The 6746-nt window shown below is 35.9% G+C and overlaps 1 non-coding gene across 1 annotated transcript; it reads left to right on the top strand.

Moving 5' to 3' along the window:
• The first annotated feature begins 492 nt into the window (after positions 1–492).
• On the top strand, positions 493–565 carry TRNAE-CUC (transfer RNA glutamic acid (anticodon CUC)). Its single transcript has one exon. It is a non-coding gene; the product is annotated as a tRNA-Glu (tRNA).
• Positions 566–6746: the final 6181 nt, after the last annotated feature.

Below are 6746 nucleotides of genomic sequence, written 5' to 3'. Positions count from 1 at the left end.
AAAATTACTTGAGATGGATTCATTGACATTAAAATATTTTTATTTATTATTTAATATTATAAATAATATTTTTAAAATATTATAAATCAAATTTCAAAAAATAATACATGTGCCGTTATATACACATTAATTTCAAAAAATTATTCATACCCTATTACATAGAGGAAAAAATCTTTTATCGTAAATTAACGAGGTTAAATTTATTTTAAATTTTGATCTACCAATTTCGAGAACCAGCGTCCATACCAAATCCGAATCTCTATTTATGCTTCTCATGGTTTGAGCGATAACTGAGATTGAGATTGATAATGTAATGCAATGCACACTTTCCTGCGAGTTCGGAATTTTCTCTATTTATGCTTCTCATGGTTTGAGCGATAACTGAGATTGAGATTGATAATGTAATGCAATGCACACTTTCCTGCGAGTTCGGAATTTTCTCGTTTGTCAGATTTTGGCCATATGGTTATTTAATTGGGTTTTTTTGGTTTTTCCGTTGTAGTCTAGTTGGTTAGGATACTCGGCTCTCACCCGAGAGACCCGGGTTCAAGTCCCGGCAACGGAAGTTTTACCAATTTTGGCGGATTGAAATTGAAATTCTGAAATCTATTAGAATTTTTATTAGATTTTTGCGTATTGAAATCTAACGCACCCGAGGGACCGGCAACGGAAGGTTATGGATTTTGGCGTATCGAAATTGAAATTCTGAAATCTATCAGAATTTTCATTAGGTTTTTACGTATTGAAATCTATCAGAATGAAACCCGGGTTCAAGTCCCGCCAACGGAAGTTAATTGGTTTTGGCGTATTAAAATCTATCAGAACTTCATTAGAATGCTCTCGGTTCCTACAGACAGCCCCGGCTTTAAGTTCCGGCAACGGCAATGAATCAGATTTTGATGAATATGCTCTCGGTTCTTAGACGACAGCCCCGGGTTGAAACCCGGCAATGAAAATCAACTCGTTTTACGTATTGAAAAATTTCCAATGCAGTTTGCATATTGAAATTTATCAGAATTAACAGATTTATAAGGATGAAAACCGAAACAAAGGATATAGATGACCTTCAACTGGAGTGGGTTTTGCAATTTTATTATTTCATGCGTAACCCTGTAAACTGAGAGCAAATTTATATTTTTCTCACCTTTTGTCCTTCTACTTTGGAAATTGTTCTCAGAACCTTCTCTATGTAGATCATTTTCTAGTTTTAAATTTCAAATTGTTAAAATTTTAAATCGATCCTTCTCTTTGTAAATCATTTCCTATTTTGAATTTCAAATTTCTAAAACCCTTTCAATCTCTACTGCAGTATGACTTACTTCAAAGTATGAACATTTCTTAAAAAATTACATAACTGACTCCTTGCTACAGTTTGCCTCTGTGAATTCTTTAAAATTTGCATCATTTTTATTTTAGATTTTACATCAACTTAAATCTTCAAATTCCGTACTACAACCTAATCTTCTACATGACCATGAGTTGTGGAATTCCGTACTACAACCTAATCTTCTAGATGACCGTGAGTTGTGGACAATGACTACATTTTAAGTTTCTAAAATTCCAGAAGTTTGCATAATGTAGGTGTGTGTAGGTTAATTTTATTGTCCTTTTCAATCTTATATTTCATTTAAAAAATATCCCTGAAATATATTTTGTATACTATGGAACAATGTCTCTCATGGTTATGTCCAAGTCACAATTCAAAAGGATGATTCAATTGGTATTCAAAATTGATGGAAGCTTTGGCTTTTCCATGGCATGTAATTTCACAGTGTCAATTGCTCTAATACTAGACAATATTGTTGCATGATATAAAAATGATTAGAAGTTTTTGTCATACTTTTTTTAAATGAGGGAAAATGAGGTTTTCTTCACAATCCAGTCTTGGAAGTGATCTGGATGGATATTTGTGGCCATCCGCCTGTTCCACGTAGACGCCCAACACAATTTTCTTTCAGATTCCTAATTTTTAGTACAATTTACTATTTTTGGCAGTTTTTCAAATCCTGAACTCCCAGAGTCGTATTTTTGTTGTCTGCCTCTCTCTTTGTGAAACCTTTCTTCATAATCTCCAATAAACCATCCTTATCTCCAATTTGTTAGCCTTAGAATACGAATTCCAAGATTGTGATGCACTTATTCCCACTACTCTTAATATTTCCTCTTCACATGCCCAACTCTCATCTCCCCCTCCCACACCAACTCTCTCATCCCCTCTGTAATGGTCTTCCTCTCCTCCCAATTTTATCAAACTAAACTTCGATGGTGTCTCCAAGGGAAACCCTAGTCCTGCAGGTTACAGAGGAATCTTTTGCTCATACACATTAGACATTATTCATGTATATTTTGGTTACATTGGCCACAATAGCAATAATGTAGTAGAACTCAAAGCTCTTGATACAAAAAATTTCCTCCACTCTTATTTTCTCTCACCTAAGCCTTAAAGGGGACTCTCATATTCTTTTCTCCTTGATTATTGATCTCCTCTATAGATACTCTCTAAAAATCGCTAAAAGATGGAGACTGGAAAGCACCCTGAATCTCATTAAAAAACTCCTTCATCGAATTTCCACTGCCATTCCCTCACATATCCACAGATCGAATAATTGATTTGCAGATCAATTAGTTGATGAAGGTTGTGCTACACTCTCTATGTTCAACCACTCTTCTTGGTCTTCCTTCCTCCCTTCCTCATTAAAATATGAATTCCAGGATATAATTGCTCATGATATCAGTACCCCGATGGGGGTGGAAAACATTGAAATAAATTGGGGTGGGGCTTATGCCCTCCTACACCCACCTCTTGCACATGTATCTCCTTTGAGGAGAATTTAAGAAGTATTACATCCTAAGATGGGAGATCGGTTCCCCTTGGAAAACTTATACCAATGCCTTTTTACTCCACACCATGCAATTTGTTTTAGGCTGGTAGTTTTATCCCAACACTCTCCTTCATCACTTCCTCCAACTCTTGTCTTTACTCACCATGTGCTTCAAATTTCACTTGGTTCCCTACGTGCGTTGTCTCCTATCCCTGCTGACTATTTTTCCCTTTATGTTGTTGAATTTTTTAGAAGGGGAAGGCATGGTCCCTCGTTCCACGCTAATGCAACCTAAATAGCAATTTGTAATGGTTTTCCTCTTTCATGGCCACTTCATGTAGCTCTCCTCTCACATCATTTCGAGTTTGGGTGCTGTTTTGATGCCTCTAGCGGCCATGAGGGAACAAAGATTTCACTAGAGCAGTGACAATGGAGGTCATGGAGCTTTAGGATGTTTTAGAGCATGCTTTTGGGAAAAATCCTCAGCTCGTAGCTTTCATGCCAGCATGCCACCAAACATACAAGAGGAAATTCATTTGGTGGAGGAAGAAATCCACCATGAACGACAAGTCACTCTTGATTCTGATCTCATGGTAGCCATTAATCCTTAGGTTACAGATATAGGTAATTCTTGTGGCCATCATAATCATTACTTGCAAACTATTGATTTATATTGGCATGTTAGGTTGCTACTTGGGAAAATTTTGGTGAATAGAAAGCAATCCCAAACTAATCTTTTGCACATGTTAGATGAAATTTGAGACCTTATGCTTGTGGAAGGCCAACTTCCTCTATTTGAGATGGGTTCACCATCTATCTCTTTGGTTCTTGCACAATGAAAGTTTGAGGAACAACTAATCAATCGATATACTTCTCTATCCTCATAATACTCTATTCCATGCAGTGCTCTCTCAACTTTGGTTTCTCTAGCCAACCCGGCTATAGTTATACTTTCCTTTATTTCTATGCTTAGTTTAATTTTCTTATTCGCCCAGACCCTGCAGTTCAACAAGGTTGCTATTTTGGTCTCTTATTGCTGGTATCTCCCTGAGTGGGGCAACAACTGGATTTGGTCATTGTTTTTCATGGGCTCTCCTCTAAATTTGCAAGTGCATGAATGTCTACTTTACTACCTCTTATCCAATTTCCAAGGTGGCAGGCCAAATGCAATAATTATTCCAAAGTGATGTAAATATTTTATATTGCAATACAAAGACAACTTACCAAAAAAATCTACATATTTTCATGGTTTTAATAAAATAAACAATAAGAATATTTGTATATATAGAGATGTGAAATTTATATAAATATAAATTATATTATTAAGAACTAGTGTGGATCCATCTTAACATCAGATGCACTAAGTGTAGAGAGGAATCAAATCTCTCTATGTGCAAATATTTTTTCAAGTTTTTCACTCAAAAAGAGGTTTGCATCTCTAGAGATTTGATCCCTCTCAACCCTTGGTAGATCCGAAATTAAGATAAATTTATGTTGGTAAATAAATTATAAATTATAAATTAAAAGTTAACAATATATTTATGTTCAAAAAAATTATAGAGTTAAAATGAATTAAAATAAATTTACATTAAAATGTATTATAGAGCTAAAACAAATATATATCACTTCTCTTGTCAATTCAATAAAAAATAATTATACATCATACAAATTAACATACCATTACAAATATATGCCACTTTTATGATAAATTCAATAAAAAATAATTATACTTCATACAAATTAACACACCGTTACATATATATATATTCTTTATTTTATAATTATATATATAAACATTTATTTTATAATTTAAAATATTTTATTTATGATCTAAATTAAAATAATTTTTAAAATACCACGTATTAACTATATATTTAAGATTTTCTTTTATTTTTACATAAAAACTTACTTCTATCTAAATATATATTCAACTATAAAATACAAAATTTCCGAAAGGTCCAGAAAAAGGTGTCAGCAATCATATTCAATCCATTCAACCATAAATCGTCATATGTTAAAGAAATTAAAATCACGATTCATGGTGATAAGAAGTTAGTTGTAGTTCATGGGGGCTTATAATATATATATATATATATATATATATATTTTCTTTTTATTTTTTTATATAGTATTTCTATCGTTTGTTTTGAAAGCATTTTTATAGTTATATATATAAATATAATTTGGAAAATATATTGTAAGCAATTTTTTTTTATTTTTTTTCGTAAGAAAAAATCGTAATTTTATTTAAAATTGATAAAATTACATTTTGTAGATGCCTGGGGCATATTCAGATGGCTGTTCCTGTATTAACAGGCAGCGAGCAAAGAAAAATACACAAAATAACAGGTGACTGTTCCTGTAATGACAGGAAGCTACAGAAATAGAGAAAATAAAAGAGAATATGAAAGCTGATCCAGCATGACTAAATTTTCCTACCCTTCTTCTTCTCCACACGTCGCCAACCACCAGTGTCCGGAGTGGAAGTAATAATGGTTAGTTGATTTTTCATTGGGATCAGTGGAAGTTCTTTGTCCGATTCTGAGCCCTCTGATCCATGGGTTCGTTTGATGCCGCTTATTTCCATTTGTGGCTCTTGCTGTAGATTTGTATAGTGTGTTCCCAAGTGAGTAGTTGGGGGAATCTCTCCCTGTGTATATGTCTGTCCCATTTGATATTCAAGTTCTGTCTGGGTCTCTGTAGGTTCCTCATTTATATCTTCTTCTTCCAATGGTTCACTGTGCTGCCAGCCCTTAGGCTTTTTCTGCTGTTTCTTAGTTCTCCTGGGGTCCTTTCGAGCAGCTGGGCAATCATATTGGAGGTGCCCTGTTTGCATGCATCCCCTGCACCAGAACGCTGTGTTTTCATAGTCTAGTTGTTGTATCCATTGTGAATTATTGAAGTTCAGTGTGATGTGGTCAGGTAGTCCCTGACTCAAATCCACTTCTACACATATTCTGGCGAATGTGAATATTCCCCTGATAGGTCTGTCTTCGTCCATTTTTAGGTATTTACCCAGGGTATTCCCGATTGCAGCTAATACTTTTTGATGCCAAAAGTGTAGAGGAAGGCCATGTAGCCTTACCCACACAGGCATCGTTGAGACTTTCATTGTGTTGGCGTCGAAATCAGAAAACCAGGGGGTGAGAAATAGGCCAGCACTGCCCCAGAACCAAGGCCCCTGTTTGATGATGCTGTCTCGTTCTTGTTCTGTGTTGAATCTAACTATGAAGTACCCTTTGGGACATAGGTAAATTTCACAGTTTGTGGTCCATGTTGTATAGATCCACTGGTGCAGGGCATCTGATTTTGGCCAGAAACCATTAAATCTACAAATGACTGCAGTTTTAGACAAATCAGAGTATAGACTGGTTACCTCTGGCATGGAGACTAGTAGCGTTGGTGGATCTGGTTTTTGTTCAACAATGTAGGGTCCTGGTAGCTCTGATGGTGGAGCTGCTTTGTTCTTCATTTTCTCCCCCCTCTCACTGCATTCCGAAAGGAGCTTGCATTTTTTGAGCTGGTTCCGGTGCTTCCACCTCTCAGTCGGAGATTAAGAATAATGGTTGAATCCTTGGCAATGCCGTAGTGCTGTAGGGTTTGGTTGTCCTGCAGACTGTAGCCTGAATATATGAGGTTTTGATGTTGTGCTGGGGTTCCAAGGTGACTCTGGATCTCTTTTTTTAGCGCATGGATGCACGTTCCTTTACTGAGCTGCATGCAGAAGTGTTTGCCCCCAATCGATTTGATGAAGATCTGGATCGAGCCTGCGTCCTTGCGGAGTAGATCAGTCCTGAGGAGACCTCGTTTTGTTGTATCTGGCTGTTCCTCTTTGAATCCAGATGGATCTACCCTATCCAAATCCTGGTTCGCTGGTTTGTAAGCCGGATCTGGCGTGAGGTAGGCATATCCAGGGTTTAACCC

The sequence above is a fragment of the Pinus tabuliformis genome, chromosome 6 (genome assembly GCF_031772625.1).
Source record: "Pinus tabuliformis cultivar Carrire ecotype Pingquan chromosome 6, CPIR1, whole genome shotgun sequence".
NCBI classification, from domain to species: domain Eukaryota; kingdom Viridiplantae; phylum Streptophyta; class Pinopsida; order Pinales; family Pinaceae; genus Pinus; species Pinus tabuliformis.
This window is presented reverse-complemented; position numbering and strand designations above follow the sequence as displayed.